The sequence below is a fragment of the Acomys minous genome (genome assembly GCF_964271855.1).
Source record: "Acomys minous genome assembly, chromosome: 9".
NCBI classification, from domain to species: domain Eukaryota; kingdom Metazoa; phylum Chordata; class Mammalia; order Rodentia; family Muridae; genus Acomys; species Acomys minous.
Genome location: NC_140490.1, coordinates 8,967,474 through 8,989,893, shown reverse-complemented (window position 1 = coordinate 8,989,893; position 22,420 = coordinate 8,967,474). Strand labels below are relative to the sequence as shown.

Here is a 22,420-nt window from a genome sequence, read left to right as displayed (position 1 = left end):
GTCTGTCTCCCAACTTGCCTGTCAATAACCCACCCTGCTTTGCATAGTCAGGATAAGCTGCATGGACGCAATTGGGCCCATGAGTTGGGCCACCCAGGAGACAGACATGAGACTGGAGGGGCGCAATTCCATAGTCCCCAGCTCTCAGCGTAGCATTTAGTAAGAACTACGCAGCTAACACATGACTAACAGGTTGCAGTGAGTCACAGACAGAAATAGCTCAGTACGTGAGAGTATGGAAGACGGTCAGCCACCAAGCACTCTATCTGAAACCCAGGCTGTAGACTGACTGACTGTAAGGCCCCTGAATGCGATCCAATCTCCACGGCGCTGTCCCCATATTAAAGTCTACTACAGAGTCCACTGACACAGGTCATGCCATGCACACCCACAGGGTAATGAGACCAAATGTAAGTGCCCTAGAGAAACATCAGTGTAGGTGACATGAGGACAACTGCCACCTTCATGTCATCTGCTCATGGGCTGGCACTAGTGCTCATGGTGTCTGTACATCTCCCACGGTTGGGGTTGGGAGATAAGCTCTTATCCCTTTATGTAGGGTCAGGTAACACTCTCACATCCTCCTCTTTCATCTACCAAGCACAAGGTCCCTGTCCTACGACTGGAGCGTTTGCGAGCCTCTTGCTTGGGCCAGATCCGCTAGAACTCACCAGGGATACACTGGCCTGGGATCATCCCTTCCTTCTGTATGTAAAGATGAGGAGACAGTAAGAATTCCTCTTGTTTACAGGCCTACTCTGAGGAGCCCCAAGACAACAGACCAGACTGAACTTTGGATGCTCAGGTGAGAAGCAGCAAGTCCCCTCCCTCCGGAGGTTGACATTGAGCAAGTTCACAGACAAATGCTGATACCACACTGGCAGGTAGAATATCCTGCAGGATAAGTCGGACTGGTTTTCCCTGCTGAGCTCCTCCTCTGTAAGGCCTTCCAATGCTGAGACACCTGACAAATAGAAAAATGGACCTGGTCCTTTGTGGATCTGTCTTTCTCAAACTCTAGAAGAATCACACAGATGTACACAGATGCTAAAAACTGCCCACTTGGCACCTTTATGCTTAATGCTCTCTGGGGTGGGCAGTGCCATCTCTGGCACCTAACAGGGTCCACACCCAGTGCTTCTCTACAAGGCTGTACACCACCCCACATCTCACCTTAACACCTACCTATTCTTGCCTCAGCTCCTGTACCCAGAGTGCCAGGGATCAAGCTGGTGACACCCACCCTCTGTAAGGGCACTGAGCACAGGGCCTGGGACAACCTCTACAGCCACTCTCTCTGGCAGAGCAGCTTTGGGAGGCTCTCAGCATCCACCTAACTGTGCCCTGAAAGAAGCGGGAGGGTGACAGGAGCCAGGGCTCTTCTCCCAGTGGAGTCGGGCAGTTGGACCCATAACCTGAAGAACAGAAATGTCCACAGAATTGTCACTCGGTTTCCTTGCCACAGCAATGACTGGCTGTTTCCTGCTGGTCTCTGGAGGCCCCCTCTGCTGGGCACCTCAGAAATGGAGAGACATGACTCCACTCCCTGCCGGAGAAGGAACCCACAGAGGAAGCACGTGACTATGAGACAAGATTCTAGTCTTGGGCTGGGGCAGGTTGCTCTGAGTCACTGACTCTCGGTAATGCAGCCTTAGGCTGTGCAGGCACATCTGTCTACAGGTGGCCTTTCTGACCCTGCTCACCCTGCTGCGGGATGGTGAGGATCTGCCAGGGGACACAGAGACAGTACTTCCTTCTCTTCCCAGCTACGTCACGCCCTCAGCTTCTCAGTCTCACCTCCTGTGCCTCAAAGGCTGCCTGAGGACGATACTGTATTGGAGGAAGGGGGGGGGGGGTAACTGGTAGATTCAAAGATGACTGTAAGACAGTGGCTCTGCCACTGGTGCACAGGTCTTCCCTTTAATGTCCATGGTGCGTGACATCATATCTGAGAGCAGACCTGTCACTAGGAGACACTGAAGTACCATCCTAGTTTCTCATCTGAGCTGAGCTCCACACCAACTTCCTGTGTGACCATGAGCAACTTTTGTCCTTTTTCTAAGTGCAGAAGAGCATGCGGTTGGGTGGGAGGGAAGTACTCTGCAGCCTTAGCAAAAGGGGTCGGGATTTCTCCATGGTCACCGGGAGCTGGACTTTGGTGGTGCTGACAATAGGCCCTGGTTTTCTGTGCTGGAAGCTCTGAGGGGGGGGCGGGGCGGGGGGGGGGGCGGGGCGACGGACTGCTACACTGTTGCCCTGCCTCTCTCTGTAAGGCCCTGGCCTGAGCTTCAACAGCTCCTGTTTTCTCAGACATCCTCATCGTCTGTTCCCTGTTCTACCATCCCCATCACCATGAGGCAAGAAGGGCAAACCCAGGAGGAGCTGCTTGCTGGCACACTAGCCGAGAACGCTATCATTTACCCCTCACTCTGAAAGGAGCTTAGGCTCCACAGGTAAGGACTGGCTAGGTGTGCAGCCTGCCTGGGACATACACATGAGTTCTCTGACAGCTCCTCAGGCTGCGGCAGTGTGGGCTCAAAGGATCCTGTGGTGTGGCCCTGCCTTGGGTAGCTTCAGGCCATCCCCACCTCCACCCCCACCCCAGCTTCCAGAACACTCCTGCTCACACCCACGCCCCTTTCCCAAGGGCTCTATGGTTGGCAGAAGCTGGAGTCTCAAGGTGTGTGAACACACCCTGGGAACTGAACTCTGAGAGACCTTGGAGCCTGCAGGGCTGATTCCCAAACCGGTTTGGCCATTCCTTGCGTTGTGGAGGCTGTCCAGGCGGAGCAAGAAGGGACCCAAGGAGATTGCAGAGGAGCTGAGCCTCTTGGGGCCTCAGAAGCACCCGGTCTGAAAAGTGCCCTGCCCACCTCCCAGTTCCATCGGGCTAGCCTTATATAATTCAGGCTCAAATCCTGAGACCCGCCAGTGCAACGTCAAGAAAGAGTGTGCTTTCATCAGGAAGAGAGTGTCCTACCCTTAAGACGGTTCCACCTCTGCAAAGTGTCCTCTCAAAGTGCTGTGGACCTGAAGATGGGCTTAGGCTGGGATGTGAGCCAGCAAGCTGCTGCTGTTGGCTGAGAACAGCTGGCAGGGAGCCACTTCTGGAGACTTCCCTTTTGAAGCAGTGGCTCACTGGGTCCTCCCACAGATCCTCCTGTGGGCGGACAGTTCCAGCTCCTATCCAGCACAAGTCAGGAGCCTGACTCAGGCCACTGCTTAGTGTGTGACAGGTCGTGACCTTTGTCATCTTAGGCTGTAGGGATGGACATTTGCTGGCTAGGGGTTGCAGGCAACTACAATGGGAAGTGAAGGAACATTTATAACACAGCAAGGGGCCTAGTGAGATGGTTCAGTGGGTGAGGGTGCTTGCTGCCAGGCCTAACAACTTGAGTTCAAATCAGCTGTCCTTTGATTTCCACACACAAACATATAAACGTAAAAAAAAAAACAAAAAAGACAACAGGCCGGGCCTTAAGTCCCAACACTCAGGAGGCAGTGGCAGAGGCGGGACAATTTCTCTGAGATTGAGGCCAGCCTGGTCTACATAGAAAATTCCAGGCCAGCCAGGCTACATAAACCGTATCTTAAAAACAAACCAACAGCAATGCAAGCACTGGAAATGGTAGCTCAGTTGTAGAACATGGCTGAGGCTCTAGGTTCAATCCCAATTACTACAACAGACAGACAGACAGACAGACAGACAGACAAAACAAGTGTGCAGCAGAGAGGAGGAGACCCCGAGGAGGGAGGTGACTATGGTCTGCCTTTTAGAGCCTTGGGCCGATGCCCATGACAGACCTCCTCTTAGGACACTTCAGTGTTCTTGAGGGGCTACTTGAGGATTCTTGTCCTGCCCCCCTGCAAGCCCTTCTTGCCCTAAGGAGCACCTGGCTCAGCGGCCCTGAGGTGGCAATGAGGCAGGAGAGGGATGAAGTCAGCCGGCCTGGGAGACCATGACACCCTCTCACCCAGGCCTGGATCTCTAAGGTGAGAAAGGAGCCCTGCTTTGTTTTGCCTAGACCTGCAGCAGGAATAGTCTCAAGAGGCATTTTCCTTTCTGCACACGCTCTCTCCTGCAGGCTAAAACACCACTATCCTCTGCTCAGGGAACTGGGGAGCTAAGTAAGTGCTATGGGGGCCTCTCTCTCCCTGGGTAATTTGAGACATCTCAGTACCCTGAGGTAAGAGGCTGGAGTGAGCCCCACTTCTTCCTCAGCACAGAACCCCAAAATTTCAACACAGCAGTAGCTGTATGACAACAGACCACACTTTTGTGTGCCGGCTTACACTGTGTCCAATCCCAGGGGAGCCAGCGACCAATGGTTACTCCAGGGCTCCCCAAATGGCAGAGCTCATGACACCAACAGAGAGGCTATCTGGGGTAACTAAGCCTTGGGAAGATGATCACCCCACAGCAAACTTAACCATCAAGGCAGTTCCCCAAACTCAGGGGGCATGGAGCGTGGTGACAGGTATAGGTGAGATTTGGGTGGCAGCACTCACGAGTGACTGAGTTTGGGTAGACTCAGGAGCACTTGCTGGCCAGACCCTGTACTATCTGCCCTCTGTCTTTAGGCCTCACCCACCACCTCCTGCTCTGCCTGGTGCCAATTAAGTTTTAGACTTTTGGGATCCTGGTGCGAAACACAGATGGGCCCCCACCCCCAGGCTATGAGGTTGGCTACAGTCACTATGGGACAGACAGATGTGCTTCTTTAGGCAACCTCACAGTCCTGGGGCTCCAAATGTGGCCAGCAGGGGTGCCTCAGAGGCTCCCTCTTGCCCAGTCTTCAGGTGGGTTCTCCACCCAGAACTGCGTGGCTATGGCCGGCTTCCTACACACCAAACGAGAGCACAGTCTCATTTCTACACCCTCTCTGCTGGACTTTTCTACATCTTTCTGAAAAAGCCTGATGGAGACACTTGACTGGGAACCACCTGTGTCTGGCTGTGTCCCCCTTCTCTCCAGCTGCCCATCAGGGTTGGTAGGTCGGTAGTCTGCTGCAAGAAAATGCCAGACTCACCTCTTTATGCCACTGGATCTTCTTCTAAACCACAGCAGTCCCTTTTATAGCCCGGAGAAACATTCTGGGACATGTCCCAGAATGCCAACTACCTGTTCAGTCATAGACAGCCATGGTTTTAGATAGTTGTCACCTCAAGCAGACCCTCAAAGAGAGCTTGTATAATACAGTGGAGGGTGGAGCAAGCAAAGCGATTTTTAAGTTTTTTTTTAACCTAATATACTTCTCTGTGGGCTTCTTTAAATATGCAGTCATCTTGTTGCAGTGAAAGTAACTCTACTGACACCAGGGGTGGGGCTTCCTGGCTAACCCTGTCACTCAGCATGCAACACACCAGTGTGACCTGGACAGGGATATCCCAGAGCAAGACTGAGCCATCTGGATTTCCGGGTCAGACTTTCTTCTTGTCCAGTCCTTCGGATCGTCTGGAAGGCTGGTTACAGGGCAAGCACTAGACTCCCATCCCTGTGTGCTTTCTGACTCAGTACGACCGAGGTCAAGAATCTGCATTGCCATCAGGTTACAGCGAGGTGGATGCTCTCACTTAGAAGAGCTGCGTGAAATGTTCCCTCAAGTGCCTCGGGAGTGGATCTGAGCGACTCACCCTTCTCTCACTCACTGACGAATGTTCAAACGGCCTCTTGGGTTGCTGTTGACCTCCCCTGACCTTTGCATCCTGTCTGCAGAGGTTTGACCTTGGACCCTCTCTGAAAGAAAGCATCCTGGGCTGGAGACAGGAGTGGGTGGAGCCCTGGTTTTACGGAACAAGGCTTAGGTGGGGTATGTACCTGCCTCACCTGCAGGTGACCTTCCTGTCTACACAGGCGTTCTGGTGGCATGGTGGCACTAGAGGTGGAGAGCTTGACTCAAGTCAGGTCCTATTCTGGTGACTCTGCCTGATTGAAACAGTCTGACTGAAGCTTCTCTATTTGGGAACCATGGGTCTGTCCCTAGCAGCTCTCAGTGCCACCATCAATAGCTGGTGGAGTGGCACTGAGTACTCTGCCTTGTGGCCACAGGGCTGAGTCAGCTGTGGGGTCTCAGGAGGGGCCCCAGGTAAGGCAGGTTGTGATGGGGGAGGGCAGACCCAAGACAGACAGCAGACCGGGCCATCTGCTGTTCAGTCATTCTCAGCTCCTGGTTCCTCTTCAGAGCCTCTGGAGGAGGCGACCGTCATTTGTTTAGGCCTCTGCAGTGTTTAATCACCACACAGCACTCCCTCCGCCCCTCCAGCTCCTGCTCCTGCAGGAAACAGCTTTTGCTTCTGCCTCTGATGGAGGCCATGAAAAATTAACAGAGCTTGAGGAGAGAGAGAGAGAGAGAGAGAGAGAGAGAGAGAGAGAGAGAGGGACAGAGAGAGAGAGAGAGAGACAGAGAGAGAGAGAGAGAGACAGAGAGACAGAGAGACAGAGAGACAGAGAGACAGACAGAGACAGAGACAAAAACACTGTGGCGGGAGGGTCTGGGGCTGGATGGCCAGCTGCTCAAGCTGAGTGGGCCAGCAGGGCAAGCTTGAGGCCAGAGGCGCTGGTCTGGCCAGACAACTGGCAACCTAGCAAGGCCACAGGGTCATGGATGGTGGTCAGTCGGCCGGAGCAAGTCCAGGGACTCTCGGGGAGCCAGACTTTACAGTTTGGAGAATCTGAGGATGAGAATTCTTCCTCTGACCTTAAAAGAGCCAGGTCACGCAGGCATGTGCCCTCAGAAGGTCAGCTGCAGATGCCTGACAAATCAGAACATCCCTCTGCTGCAGTGTCCTGACAGTCCTGGGAACCACTGATCACTATGACTATTCACCTGGCCCCCAGAGACATTAAGGGACCTGCTGAAGGACAACCAGCAAGAACAAATGGCAGGGGCATCTATCCTCTTTGAAGGAGAAAAACTACGTTTTATTTGCAAAGTCCATAAATATATGCCCCTTCCAGAGCAGACACTCACAAAGGCAGGAAGAGGGAGTAGGCTTGAGACCCAGTGTTCTTCCAGTACCCGATCCGCCTCCCTGCCCTCTCTCTGAAGAGGCCATGCATGCGCACAGAGTAGCGGAAACAGTGCCATTCGACCCCTCTCCCCAGTTCCTCTCCCCAGGGACTATAGCTGCTGCAGGCTACCCCTCACCCCCCTTGCAGGGTCTTTCTATCATAGACTCAGAGCAAAACTTTTGAACTCTACCCAGACACTCATTTTGGGGTGTTCCTTCACCAGCTGACCTCAGCCAGGGCTTCCTCCCAGGCACTGGACTCACCTGCCTGCCAGCCCCTGCTTCATTGTCTGCTGCCATCTGGTCACCTGCTTCTTAAAACTTCATCTTAGCTGAGGGATTCCAGTCCCTACCTGAATGACAGCTTTCCAGTGACAAAGTTTCTCTGTGCGGCTTCTACCACCACTTTCACAGTGACGAAGGAACAAGCACTACTGGAGGCTGCGAGGTGTGTGGCAAGGCAGGAAGAAGTCCTTTCTACGAGTTGCATGAATCCCTTTTCAAGAATGGGGACCTGAGGCCAAATACATCGTCAATTCCAGAGGACAGGACTCTCTCTTCTATGCTCTCTATACACCTTGTCTCTTTCAAGACCCAGCCTTGGGACTCTGCTTGTAATTCTTTCCTCATGACACACACACACACACACACACACACACACACACACACACACACACCACACACCATTGTCCAGATGGTAAGATTGGAAGACTCCCTTGTCTGAGGTTCACAGAAGACTCTCCAGGAAGGTTCCCTGCACTAACGCAAAGTTGAACATTTGTCAACTACAGAGAAAAACTACAACTGAAATGTCCCATTAAGAAAGTGAAAAGGAAGCTGAGTGTGTGTGTGTGTGTGTGTGTGTGTGTGTGTGTGTGTGTTGTGGCAGTGCACACCTTTAATCCCAGTGCTGGGGAGGCAGAGACAGGCAGATCTCTGTGAGTTCGAGGCCAGCCTGGTCTACACAGTGAGTCCAGGACAGCAGGAATACAAGAGAAACCCTGTCTTGAAAAACAAACAAATAAACAAAAAAAAAAGGAAGGAAGGAAGGATGGATGGAAAGAAGAAAGGAAATGAAAAGGCCAGCTGACTGAAGCAAAGGGCAGAGACTTGAGACAGAAGAGAGGAGCCCATGTTGAAGAGCTTGTCTCCCCAAGACAGTGCAATGACTCAGGAAGGCTTCTGGAAAGAGGTGGAAGTGGATTTCATGTTAGCCACTTCACGTCTCCTCTTCAGCCTCTGAAAACCCAAGACAAAGAGCCCAGGCCCCACTTCCCTGCTCCACACAGAGATAACCAAGCAAGGAAAAACAAACTAAAGAGCTCAGGAGCCTGGTGGGGCTTTAGGAAGTTTGACTCGACAGGGCAACAGCATTTAACAAGGCTCACGTCATCTATCACTTGGGCCCAGACATTTAGATACCCGGCATTTGATTAAACTAATATAGGCGGCTGGGCGAGGCATGGCTGGGCGCTCCCTACCCTCGCCTACAAATTAGACCGTCACACACAATCCGATTACCTCGACTGCTGCATTTATCTTGAGAGAGGGGGCCATCCATCACTCCTCACGGCTGACTCTACCCGCCCCATGCTAATTCCATCAGGATGGGAGTCAAGTTTGTCCCAAAGCTGCATTCAGGTGATGTTTACTCATTCATTTATTCATTCGACATTGGTTCAACACCTCAAGTTACCCAGGAAGGGTAGTACAGGCTGTGCCTTCAGTGAGCCCCCTCAAGTGTCGTGGGAGAGGAAGGCTCTACACTGGTCAAAAGGCAGAGTGCAGCAGGCAGACCTACCTGTGTCCCAGCTTGCCTCCAGCTCAGACCGCCCATGGCATGTCACCCACCTAGTCCTCAACGTCACACTTGGGAAATGGTTCAATAGCATAGTACAGCACTGCCATGGAATTTCCCCAACTGTGGAGATGTTCTAGCTCTGTGCTGCCCACAGCCAAGTGGTGGGGCTACGTGTGGTTGTGGAGTACTTCGTCTGTGGCCTGCGACAGAGGGGTCAAGCTTAAGTCTCTTTAGGTTTAATTCACTGAATTCAACTGTCGATGGCCACCTGGGGCCCCTGCCTCTCAGTTTGCCAAGCTAGATCCATCAGCTACTGGGAAAGAGAAAGCTCAGTCCTCAGCATGCCCAGGGCAGAACGGGACCCCAGACGAATGCTCACAAAGCCTGGATCCTTCCTTTCTGGATCTCAGGCCAAAGATGGCTATTCACTGTCTCACTCACTTGTTGGTCAGGAGAAAGTCAGCAGGACCAGAGGCTAAGTGCACTGTGCACAGAGGCCACACAGCCGGCCTTTCAATGCCAGAGCAAAGCTGGTGGTGGCTGCCGCTACCCCCTTTCCACACCAAGCCTGCTCTAGTTCTCAGGCCAAAGCTTTGCAGTCCAGGACAGAGATGGAGAAGCCACCACAACGTTTAGTTGTACCAGGTACAGATGGGTCTTCATCCTGAGGCCGAGCAAGAACTCTTGGAGAACGGCAAGCCCAGCTCTGATGTCTAGCAGGTAGGTGGAGCTTTGGCTAACAAGGACCTGAGGCCTGTTGGGAATTCTGGGCCTGACTCTGACCCTCAGGCTACCCCTGGAGAAAACCACTGTATCTTCAGGATACTGGGGATGAACTGGTGAAAGAGCAAGTGTGTACTTACTACTGAGAACTCTCTGAGGCCGTGGGCAGGGCACGCACCAGGCAAAGACCAGGCCTTGCTGAGGGCTGCGACAGTAGAGAGATGGCGACTAGGGACAAGCTGTAGAATGTCATTCTGATGACCCCACTCCTCACATAGATGGACCATATGGCCTGGACCAACCCACCTCATCTGGCAGCTTTTAGAACTATAAACCAGGGCATAGTCACAAGTATGCTTGAACCTTCCTGTGAGGACCAGACAAGACGTGCCAAGCAGTCATTGTCAGGGGTGGATTTGGCTCCACCTGGCAGAACAGGAAGACTGTTCTTGGTTCCTGGGAACTTCAATGCAGTCCCCTCCCCCTCTCTCCCGCCCTCCTCCTCTCCTCTCTCTCTCTCTCTCTCTCTCTCTCTCTCTCTCTCTCTCTCTCTCTCTCTCTCTCTCTCTCTCTCTCACACACACACACACACACACACACACACACACACACACACAGTCAAGACTTAGACCTAAATGCATCCCGCTGTCGGAGACTTCTCAGAAACACATGCTGGAAAGGAGCAGGCTTGAACTACTGAGGCTACCAGCAAGCCACTCCTCAGGATGCTGCCCTAGATGGTGTGTGGGAGAGACCTGGATGGAGCCCTACCACTGGGCTAGGAGATGGAGAGGGAAGGATGTGGAGAAGGGGCAGATCAGAAAAGCCTAGAGAGAGGAGCTGACCTGAAGAGTCGCAGGTGAAAAGGATGCTGGGAGAAAGGACTGTAGGCGATTAGGCTTTCAGAGAGCACACTCCCACAGGTTCACTTCTTTATTCTGTCCCGGTTTCAAGGAATACTTAGTCACTCACACATTAATATAAACAAGTTTACAACAAGTTGTGCCAACACAGGCAAGGAGCAGTAGTTGAAGGGGGAAACTGGGTATGGGGGAAAAGCGGTAGCTCTCCCTGTACTTTCTTAATTTCCAAGGAGGCACTAGGGAGTGCCTTAGTGGAGGCCCTCTGCTACCAGGACCACCAGAATTCCCTCACCCTTCCCCAAAATGCCAACACTCCTTTGTTGCCACTTAAACCAATTTGGGGGTAATTCTGCAGGCAATTGTCTTCCGATTTACAGCTCGGCTCTGTGATTGCATCCAGGCTGATGGTTCAGGCCGTAATTGTATGGTAATCACTTCTGTTTATGATCGATGCGGAAATCACTATTGTTTTCCAGCAGGCTTGTTAAATCCAAGAAGTGCAGGGGTGGGCAGGGAGGGTTTATTTCTGAGTTGGAGCCTAGAGAAGATGAAATTAAGTGTAGCAGACCAATGTGGGGGGGAAGACACCCTTGTCTCAGAAGCACAGGCAGTGATAGGCAGAACACAGGAAGGCAACGGAGAACAAGTTGAGACACAAGGTGCCCCTGCTAAACAGTTTGATAACTAGTCTGAAACTCAGATCCACAGAGAGATGTCTAGAGGGAGCCCACAGTCATACAGTAAGAGGTGAACATGGGGGTCCACTGTGGGGGCTCTTTGGTACACCCACCCCCATGCTCACACTTATGAGCCCTACAGAGACACAGAACAATGAAGCTGCCAGATAGCAGGTGGGCTACCGGCTGCCCCACTTGCAACCTCATGCCTTCCCCGTCCTAGGACTACACACGTTTTTCTTGCCCTTGTCCTGAGATCGCCTACCTGCTGTCTGAAACAAGGTGGCAGATGGCACCTGGGGGCCCATGTGGCAGGAACAGGGCAGTGTTGTGAGCCAAGCTGCTGTCTGGGGGAGGGAGGACAAGGGGAGCTGCCCACCTGGTGGGCAGAAACCTGAACCTCCCAGAGGCCATCGGGAATGGCCCTGTGATGGTTGGGAGGGGTGGGGAAGGCCAGGCAAAGCCTTCCAAGGCCGTTGTAGACACCTTGAGGCACAGAAGGATGGAACCAGCCCAGGTTGGAGGCCAACAGCCCTGCAGGACATGAGCAGGCACCAGCTGTCATGTGCAGCTCAGGCAAACCTGGATGTTGCAGGCTGAGCTTGGCCGCGAGGCAGATGGTTTTATGAATGCACAGCCTTCCTTGCAAGCAAGAGCGAATGAGACCATGGCACTCTGGACTGAAGACTGGAAATAGGGAGGCACACTGCTTTCCAAAGACCTCAAAGCAACACTTCTGGCCTCTGTCATGTCTTCTCTGAGGAGTCTTGCTCACCCACTGGACGCCACAGCACCAACTGTCATCATTAGCATTGGGTAACTGTGGTAGGCTGCTTCCCCTTGGCTCAGCAGTGAACCTCAGTAAGTTCCTAGCTGCAAAGAAATGTGCTTTCACTAGCTGCCTTCCCAATGGCAACCTGGGCCCAACGCCACCCAGATCTCACTCTGTGCCTTTGCTCACAGCCTGAGTGCTAGGCTCTGCTTCTGTGTCCTGTGCTGTCATAATAATGATAGGCGGGGACCTGAGATCATGGGCAATAATCTGAGTTTGTGTATTGGCAGCGTTGGGCCCAAAACTCGAGCATGTTGGGCAAGAGTGCTCTGCCAGTGAGCTACATCCCAGCTCTTATTTACTTTGACTTAAAGTTGTTACAAACAACTATTTTAGCCCATTCCCCTGCCTCAGCCCATTCTTGAATGGAGAGGGCTACCCCCAGTAGCCCATTAGGCTCCAGACCCCAAATTTCCACCACTTAGTCCTCCCACAGGCACCCCATCTATGCTGTACCACGCTGGACCCGTGTGTGTGTGTGTGTGTGTGTGTGTGTGTGTGTGTGTGTGTGTGTGTCTAGCTGCCTTTCAGAGCATAGCAGGGCATGGCAGAACACTCCAAAAAATCCTAGAAGTAGAATGAAAGTTCTTCACTGAACTCATAAGATTCATCTTAAACAGGCTACTTCTCCCTAGGGGACTTTTGTTTTCTGAAGTATGTAAAACACGACATAGTTATTTAATATTCAAAACAAAATCAGTTTAAAAACATGAATTTTAGCTACAATTAAGCTTTCTAAGTGGAGAGATAAAACCCAAGGTGGGGAGCAGCATAGCTTTTGTTTTTGTTTTCCTTTTCTTTGGAGGTTGGAGTGCACTTGTGTGTAAAAGCAGTGTGTGCTTGGCTGTTTGTAAGTGGTGTGTGTGTGTGTGTGTGTGTGTATGTATGTATGTGTGCGCGCGCACACATGCACGCACTGGGGCATCCACATGGACCATATTTGATACAGTGTCATGACTATCGTCTTTTGGGGTCATGGTGTCATCCTCTCCTGAATATAGGGGCTCCTATCCAAGTCCCAGACCCCAGTGGAAATTCCGTTGTCTGGATTGCCAGGTCTTTGGGCACTGCCAGGGAAGCAGACAGAACTTGCCAGGGTCTCTTGATGGTGTGGGACAGAATATGTGAATTGAGAAAGCTAGACAGCCTGCGGCTCTACCTGACCGTCCACACGCCCTGGCCCCACATGCCCCATTAGTCCACATGAATACCTCCTTGTCTGCTGATAGGAAAGTCCCTTTTGAACCATGAAGAGCTCTAGGAACATCTACTGTGGCAACTTGTCACTGATCTCTGACCTCAACTTGTAATCTGGAGCTTTGGGTCAGGTTTAAGATAAGGCCAAATGAGTGCTGTCTCTCCTTATGCCCTGTGGTAAGAAGACTCAAGGTAAGATGCTGAATTACTATGGAGAGACTCCCTCCATCCCAGGCCTCCCCAGGTGGCCATGTCCAGAGGCACTGAGTTTTAAGGGCTCAGAGACCCGCCTCACCAGTGTCTTTTTAATTCTAGTGTTAAGCAGGAAGAGGAATGGACAGGTCCATTTTTCAGATGGGGAAAACAGAGGCCCTGTGATGGAAGCACCTTCTGTTGGATGTCCAGGTGCTCTGATATAAAAATGTGGAAAGTATCTCTGCACAGGTGGCTGTGATGACATGCACAGTTATCTTCCAGTCACTGGAGATGGGAGAGGAAACTGTGGGTACCAAGACATGGTCGGAAAAGCCATAGGATACTCTTTCCCAAGGCCCGAGAGGATCACAGTGCAGTAAGATCCCCAAAGATGAGGCAGCCTACCTCAGCCTTTCTATTCCTGAAGTCACCCTAGCTTCCTAGGCTCCCTGCCCCCATTCTGAGAGCCACCTCTGGGAGCAGTACCCATAGGAATACTTCTCCTAGAGTAGCGGCAGGCCTGCCTTCCTGTGGGCGTGGTTCAGGGATTGCTAGCACAGAGAAATGGGCAGCTGGGGCTCATTCCTCTAGCCTTACACTGTGGTACCCACACACTGCATCCTTTGTGCCAGGCACACTGATTGGTCACATCCAAGTGTGCACAAATCCATGCCACCACCACCCCAGAGCCATCTAATGGATTCAACTTGGAAATGTCCTTTGCTCATCTCTATGGACACACACACACACACACACACACACACACACACACACACACACACACACACACTCACACTCACACAGAAACCCATGTAACACTTGCAAATGACCTTCTTATCTAGCTCATCTCTAGCACACACTCTCTGCAACAAGCCTGCCCACTTTGCCTCCTGATTTGAGTGCTGCCCTGCACATCATGTGCCTTCCAGTGGCCCTGGGGACTTTAAACTCCCAAGAGGGCAGAGGCCCCACCCAGACCCTGTTCTTTGTTTATTCACACATTCAAAAACATAACTGCTTGCAGTTCACCCACCTGGATGCTAAACACACAAACGTGGATGAGTTACATTGATGCACTTGGAAAACACTGTTCCTGCACAAACCCAGGGAATACTGAACAGTAGTAACAAACTGAGTGCCTTATGGGGGCCACAGGTATGAGTCAGGAATAAGGCAGGACAGAAAGGGCATCCAGGGTCCCCAGCAGAATGTCAGGGACACACACTGGGAGGGTTATACTTTACTGGGGAGGCACGGCTGAAGGCATGCTGTTAAGATCTCAAGTTCCAGGTTATCTGAGTGGGGGACAGCAAAGTTTCGGTTAACAAGACCCAAGGCCAAGGAAGCTGGTCTGCGCAGGCCTTTATAGGGGCTGGACGTCTATTAGGAAAGAGTTCATGGGGTACTCTTGTAGGTGGAAGATCCCACAACCTGGGAAGAGACCCAGATAAATCTGTCCCAGGGGTTGCCACTGGAGAAGAGGGATTTTACCTAGGTCATTAAAGAACCTTCCATGAGAGAGCCAAGCACAAAAAGCTGAGAGGATTACCAGCCCCCGATCAGCTTGGCCCTGGTGAGACTTGATTCTAGCTCAGGTGGGTAGGCTGGAGAGACCCAGAAGGGGTGTTTTTCCTGTACCCCAGTCTTCCTGCTCCCCTGGGCGTTTGGGTGGCAGCAGGACTAGGAAGGAGACAGATCCTATGCTGTGCCCATAAGGGAGGCAAATGGAAGGGCCCTTGCTCCTTTCCACATCCCAATGATGTCTGGGAGCCTCTTCAGTCCCCAGTTCCCAGTTCCTAGTTACTAGAGACCCAGTGGTCATGGCTGGGTGTGGCCCCCAGCGGGTTGACCAGGGGTTTTATGTACTGGGCGCTGACTTCTGCCAGGGAACACTGGAGGACAATGGCTGATAAATAAGAAGCACCCCTCCCCAAACTGTCCTCAGCTCTCTGCAGAAAAGACACAACGCTTTCCCCTGCAGACACTGTAGGAGCCCTGAACTCACAGTGACAGGCCTGGGGGGACCCTAGGGCAAGCAAGGCACCCAAATTCTCAGGTTCAATGGAAGGTAGGAATTCTGCATGGCCACTAGTCCATGTCAGTGCTTGGCAAAGCAACAATCTTAGAGGAGAACAGAGGATGCGTGGCTAGGCAGTGTGTGGGGCAGGAGGGTGGTGCACTTCCAGAGGGTTCTATACAAATACAGAGATTTATTGCAGAGCTAGAAGGACAGCTAATGGTTTATCAGAACTGACCAGGTTTTTGCCCTTACCTCTTTAGGGGTACAGGATAAAAAGAATCACCTCAACATAGCTCAGCTCACAGATCTTCTGCCTAGGTAGCCATAGGGTTCCAGACCATGATGGGCCACAAATAGATCCCAGAAAGATGCTCATGTGAAGAATGCCAGAGGGCCTTAGGAGCCCAATGTGTACACTCCCACCCAGCTCATGCCTCAGGAAGGAAATGAAAGTGGCTGCCAGCATTTGGGTACTTCCTCCACAGCTAGGACATGAGTTGGGACTTCCCAGGCCTAACCAGTCCCCAGTTTTGGCCCTGCAGCTTTACACCAGGACGGTAGGCAACAAGAACACTGTCACTCTCTCCCACACCACTCGGGGATGTCCAGGTGTGGTGGCCATTCAGAAGAAAGGGATGGCACTTCTATACACAGGAAACTGAGGCCCAGACAAGGCTGTGGGCAAGGCAGGTCAAGAGAAAACCTGATCTTTCACGCTTAGGAGCAGCTACTTTTGAAACTACAAGAGAGATCTGAGTAGAGCTGTCATTTACTGGGTAACTGCTATATTCCAGACACAGAGCTAAGTGCTCCACAGCCCTAGGGCCCACTGTAACCTGCCAGGCAGGCTGCGCAGCTGTTTTATTGATCAGGAAACAAGCTTGAATTAGGTGACCTACCCAAAGTCACCCAGGAAGCTACAGATGTGGGTTTCATAATTACTTTCTAACACGGCTTAGGAATACACTGGGTGAGCCTGTTTTAAGAGGCTTACATGTGGTGGAATGACGGTGGTGACAGGGGTGGGTGTGTGTGTGGGGGTGTGTGTGGGGTGGAGCAGGCAGGTAGGTTCTAGCTTGTGAGTCTGAGGCCCCCTGCAGATCCTACTTCCCACAGAGCTCATAAGATCTCTTTGAGAGCCCTCAGTAACTCTGAGACATCAGAACTTCCTGCCTTTTTGCATGGTTGCTACCCCATTCAATGTGGTGTCCACCAAGAACTTCAAATGGAGGGATTGAGGAACTGAAGACTCAAAATGATCTCATTTTAACTAATACATGTAAATAGCTACACATGCCCGGCCATTGGTGGCACGTGCTTAAGTCAGCCTGGGCTACAGAGTGAGAACCTGTCTCAAAAACATAACCCCCAAATTTAAACGAAACACAACAGGTAGCTACGGAAACCACTTGGGGTAGTGTAATAAATCATGAAAAATGGGGTCTCCAAGACATCACAAGTGCACAAGACATCTTGGCACTCAGAGCTTAGATCAAGAACCCAGCTACACGCACATGCATACTCTACAGTGATCCCGCCAACTTTTGTGGCTGTTGTTGTTTCAGACAGGGTCTCTGTGACCTACCCCAGCATCAAACTCATGGCAATCTTCTTGGCTCTGCAGGATTTCAGGCCTCTCCTTTACTTCCTGGATGACCACTTCACTCATCACCAGCCTGTGTGCCCTGGGCTGGCCATGTAACACAATTATGAGGCACCCAATATTGACATCCCTCATACATAACCTGTCTGCCATTACAGTCAGGCAGCAAGGTGACACCCTGTGGGTATGTGATCACAGGCTGGCATGTCTAACCTTTTGAGATTGTGACACAACAGTCATTACAAAGCTTACACTTGAAAACCGTATGATAATATCACACACACACACACACACACACACACACACGCACGCACGCACGCACCCTGCAAACATATCTCTTAATGTTTTAAGTAATTTAATGTGTTGGGCTGTATTCATTCTGCACTATCCTCAGCTGCCTGTGCCGCAAGTGGCTCTGTGTGTGCTAGTGGCCAGAGGTAGCTTCCTGGGTGGCGGCCTTTGAGCAGTGCCTCCACCCAGCAGAACTGAGAGAGGAAAGGGGGCTCCTACTTTGGTCTGATCTCTGCCAAGTACGGAAGGTGTGAAGTGTTACTCTGTATCCAGTGAATCCCATTGTTTACTGACTATGTGTCAATCACGAATAAACAGAAGGCCAAGGGCAGTACAGTCTGCTTAGCTTGTGAGGAGAGGCCACACAGGTTCAACCTCCAGCATTGCAAAGAGAAGAAAACGCCAGAGAGGAAGGAAGAACGAAAAATATGGGAATGTGGAGGGGAGGCAGGAAGGGAAGAAGGAAGTAAAGGAGGAAGAAGGAAAGAAAATCAGGCAGGTTCTGGGGCTTGCTTCTTCCTTCCTCTTTGAAAGCTGCCTCTCCTCTTTTTAAAAAACCCTACCAAGGGTAACTAGGGATGGAACCAGATGTTGTAGAATGTTCTCTGTATATGGTGATTCTACGACAAACTCTTGGGAGACAGACGAGGTCCTATAGATCATGAGTTGCCTCAGGCTCTGACCCTGGAGACAGGGATTAAATCCTGAGCCACACTGGGAAGTGCTCTTTTACCTGTCCCAGCCCTAGCCTTGGGGAAATGCCTTCGCTGCAATAAAACTTCCCAGACCTGCTTGGAACCCAAGGGGCTACATGTCCACACAAAAAAGACCCTGTTCTCCCTCTCTACCACCAGCCCCCCTCTCTTCAGGAGAGCTGCCAGGGGTGGGGGTGGGGTGGGGTGCAGATCTGGACAAGTTCCAGCAAGTTCCCAGAGTTCTGGGGAGGTAGAGCACCGCTTTTGACCTTTACCATGACAACTACAAAACAGGAACCCTGTGACTAGAGAGGGCTTTTCACCGTCAGCGGATGTTAACTGCCCTTTTCTGCGATTCATGCCTGTAGCTCAGCAATACTACCTGGACTTCTTGGGAACTGCAACTCCAGGGGCCTCGGTGGCTCCAAAGCCTTCCAAGGCTCCCCACTGTCCCAGGGAATCAAGCCTGCGAGGGCTTCAGGTTACTAAGCTTCCTTTGGAGGTTCTGGTCTTCCTCCAGGCTCCTCAAGCACCACGCCTTAAGCCACACTCACCCACACGACATTTACTACTACCCTGCTCACTCATTTCTGGGAAAGTTCAAGCTGATCCCAGCCCCAAAGTCAGCATTTCCTGCTACATTCTACAACCCCCCACCCCTGTACGGGCAGGATAGAGCCGTCATATCAGAGCCCTCTGCCCCACCCTCATCCCAAGGTGACTTGTCAAAGGTCACGCACTAACGCTACACCACACTTCAGATACGATGATTACATTGTGTTATCCCGAGCAAAGAATATGTGGGAAGCTCTTCCCAGCTAAAAACAACCATGGGGGTTGATGGGGGGGGGGAGGTCCAGCCTCAGAGGCAGGGCTGTCCTGTACAAGCTCTCTCACCTCCCACCCCCAATTCCTCATGCACCAAATACAGGAAGCATCCACTGTTGCCCTAGACTAGGCCTCACCTCCTGAAAGTAGGGTTGTGGAAGAATCCATAGGATTATGCAGGTCCAAAGATGGCCCAAAGCGGGCTTCTGGCAAAAGTCAGGGACACAGCTAGGCTGGCCTCTGTAAGAGGAAATTTGGACCCCTCCTGAACTTCCTGGATGGCCATTGGCAGATAACCCAGTCCCAGGACGCTCATATAGTATAGGAAGGCAGGGCTTGGCTTCCGGAATCTCCTTGGAGGGGTCCATAGCCAGTGAGACTGAAGAAAAAAAGATCAGCCTGTAGCGGGCCCGTTAACAGGGCTACAACCTGAGTGTGCAAACAAAGCCCCTCTCAGCCTTCATATTCCCCTAGATGGGTCTGGAAGACTCCCTTTCAGGTGTGCAGAAAGCCATCCATCCCTTCAGCTAGCCCAGGGCCTGGGGAGGTCAAGACTAGAGTGGGGTGAAGTGCTGAAAGGTGGAAGGCTCAGGACACAGGGACAAGGCTGCCAGCCACTAACCTTGCCGGGCTGAAGCAAGGGAACAGGAAAAGAAAGCAGCAATAGTTAGCTTCCAGCTCTCAGGGAGGGATCTGTAGAAGACCCTCGCTCCATCCTAGGCCTGCCCTGCTATGACCTTGGTCCCTTGTCCCTGGGTGGTGGCTGTCATCTGTCCTTCCCAGCCTAGAGGCACTGCTCACGAGCTCCCTTGGAAGCTGGATGTGCGTTGAGGGTGGGGGCCTTGTTTTTCCCTGAGCATGCTCCCTTGGGAGGTGGCTGCTGTTTGAAGGCTCTGGAGAGGTTCCCAGGCAGCTGAGGCTTCTGGGGAGTGCCAGGGCAAGCAAAGCCCAGAGGGTATGCTATGATACCAGCGGCAGTAGGCCCTGGTGGACGACAGCAAGGTGTGCACTGTACCATTTGCCAGACCTCTCTCTCCCTGGGGCTCTCTCTGTTGGTCTCTCTTTCCTTCTTTCTCTGGGGGTGGCTTCAAGCAACCGGGCTACCTACTCAGAGATGAATCCCTTTCCTTGTGGAGGAGTTGGTCTCTCCCGAGGGACCAAAGCCTCATCCAGCAAGGTAAACACCTCCCAGGTCCAGAGTACCTTTCCCTTTGCTTCCAGCCCTGCCAGTTCAGAACTGTCTGTTCCCAGGACCGCCCGATCGATACATGACTTCACAGAGCCTGACGCCTTGCCGGCACCACGACAGTCCTCAGGGAGGCTGCTCCTGGAACTGCTGCCCATCCATGGCCCCTGGCTGACCTCTGTTGCGCAGCAGAGCACTGGCAACCAGGGGCTCACACCTTCTGGCAAAATTGAACCCCCACCCCACCCCCGGTGTTAATTGGGAGCCCTGGCTAGTCTATACCTGCCCCCACACAGAGGCTGCCATGACTCAAAATGTTCAGAACATAGAAAGCTTTATCTTGCACTGTTTCAGGGTGGGTTTCTACTTGAGGGTAGAAAACCTCAAGTTTTCTACCACTAGGAGGCTGTTTTTATAACCCATGGTGCTCAGTAAACTGGCCACTAGCCTGTGTGGCTAGTGAGCATCGGAAGTAAAGCCAGTGCCAGTAAGAAAATGACTCCAGCTAGGGATGTAGCTCAGTTGATACAGTGCTTGTCTACTGTGCAAAGAGCACTTGGTTAAGCACTAGTCACAAATCGAACAGGACCTGGACACACATGCCTATAATCCCAACACTCAGGAGGAAAAGAAAAGAACTAAACAAATCTTTTATTCTTAAGACAGTTTAAACGTAGAGGCAGCCATATATGGTTAGAGGCCACCATATTGGATGGTAGTTTTCCACTGAGCTCAGCCTCATGGGGGTGACCTAGCAAAGGCCACCGAGAAAGAGTCAAAGTAAGACTCTGGTTAACTACTCTTCCCCCCCCCTCACCCCCCAACCGGGGAACATGGCTTTCAGTCTGAGCACCTGACGTCAGCTCAGAGACCCATCTTAGACTTCCTAGGATCTGCAAATAGCTGGGAGTTCAGTAGGCTCTCAGCCCACACCCGACAGAGATATGGGTGTGCTCTTTCAACCCTGCCGTGTGGGCTCTGCACCTTCATGCAATCGCTCAGCAGTCACTGAGGATCCACTCACTGGCAAGCACTGTGGTGAGCAGTGGGGTGTACACGGTGGCAAGGACTCAAGGCTCTTGCCTTTAAGAGGCTTGATCATAAAGTCAAGGCCTTGCTCCAGCAGAAGTTATGGCACATTATTATTCCCCCACAGCCGAGACTGCTTTCTGGAGTGCATGAGGCTGTGAGGGGAAGTGCTCATGGCTGAGGGAGGCAGTGCAGGGGAGAGTAAGAACAAGCAACATTAGGAAGCAAGCCTCAAACTCTGTGCAGGCGGTTGTTTCCGGTACAGACTCAGATTCTCACCAAAGCTTCGCCGTTTGGTGGTTTCTCACTAAGGAAGTTTGGGGTAAAAATAGCCCCAGAGGGACTCGATTCCAGCTACTCATAGGGTAGTCACTGCCTAGTTAAGAAATAAAGGTGGGGGCAACTTACTATAAGCCATATAGACCTTAAATCTCAATACATTGTGCAGTGGGAGATGAGCTTTGGACCTGGAGCCCCTGAAATGGAGAAGTCTCTCTATACCCTATCCATGTTTCCTGGTGACATGGCCTTGTGCCCTCCTTGGCCTGATTTCTGGCCCACTCTCAAGGATGGGCTGTTGTGAAATACTGGTACCAACACTTTGGCAGCTGTCTCACAAAATCTCCCTCTTAGGAAAAAAACCACCTGCTATGCCCAGGCCCATTGACAGTTAAACCTGGTAGTGAAGGACAGGGCACCTGGGTGGGGGTGGGGAGGGGATGGGGGGGGCGCTGTAAGACCTGATGCTCTCCTGAAGCCCATCTCAGGAAAGCTATCTGCCTCCTAGTCTTACTGCAGTTGGCTTACAGGTGAATGAATCAGGGACTGGGAATGGGAATTATCCATGCCCTGGGCACAATAAACACTAAAGCCATATGCTGGGGACTTCAGGCAGCTGCTTCTTAGCCCCTGCAGTGCTCTCAGAAACCTCTCTGCAAGGTCTTGTAGAGGATCCGCACAGCCAGATGTCAGCCACCACCACCCCATACACAGACAGGGCCCCCTCTTGGGTCTCTAGTGCAGACTGACCTTCCTCTTCCTCCTCCTCCTCCAGCAGCAGCAGCAGCAGCAGCACCCCCCTTTCCAACAAACACTTGTCAGACTCTGTTGTGGACCCATCACCTCCGGGAAGGGAGCCCAGGAGGGATGGGAGCCTATGGGTCTCTCCAGCACCAAGGATTCTTTCGGACAAAGGAGTAGCTTTAAGTTCAAACCCTTAGCCACTGCCTCTAACCAAAGGCTTCTGGGCTAGTTCTTTTTTTGTTGTTTGTTTTTTGTTTCTTTTCAAAGGAAACCTACCCAGGGATGAAGCATTGTAAAATGTCTGCTGAGGAACCAACACTTCACCTTTAGGAAGGAGGTGTGGGGAGTACTCTGTCTGGTGCCCCCATCCACCCTCGCATCCAGAGGAGGAACCAAGGTCTCCTCATTGGGTGAACAAAATGGGCCTGATGCACGCTGAAGCCACT

At 52.0% G+C, this 22,420-nt stretch overlaps 1 protein-coding gene across 9 annotated transcripts in view; it reads right to left on the bottom strand.

Annotated features, from left to right (window-relative positions):
• The window catches only part of ZMIZ1 (zinc finger MIZ-type containing 1), a 204,334-nt gene that overhangs the window by 37,258 nt on the left and 144,656 nt on the right, over window positions 1-22,420 (bottom strand). The window lies entirely within an intron of this gene.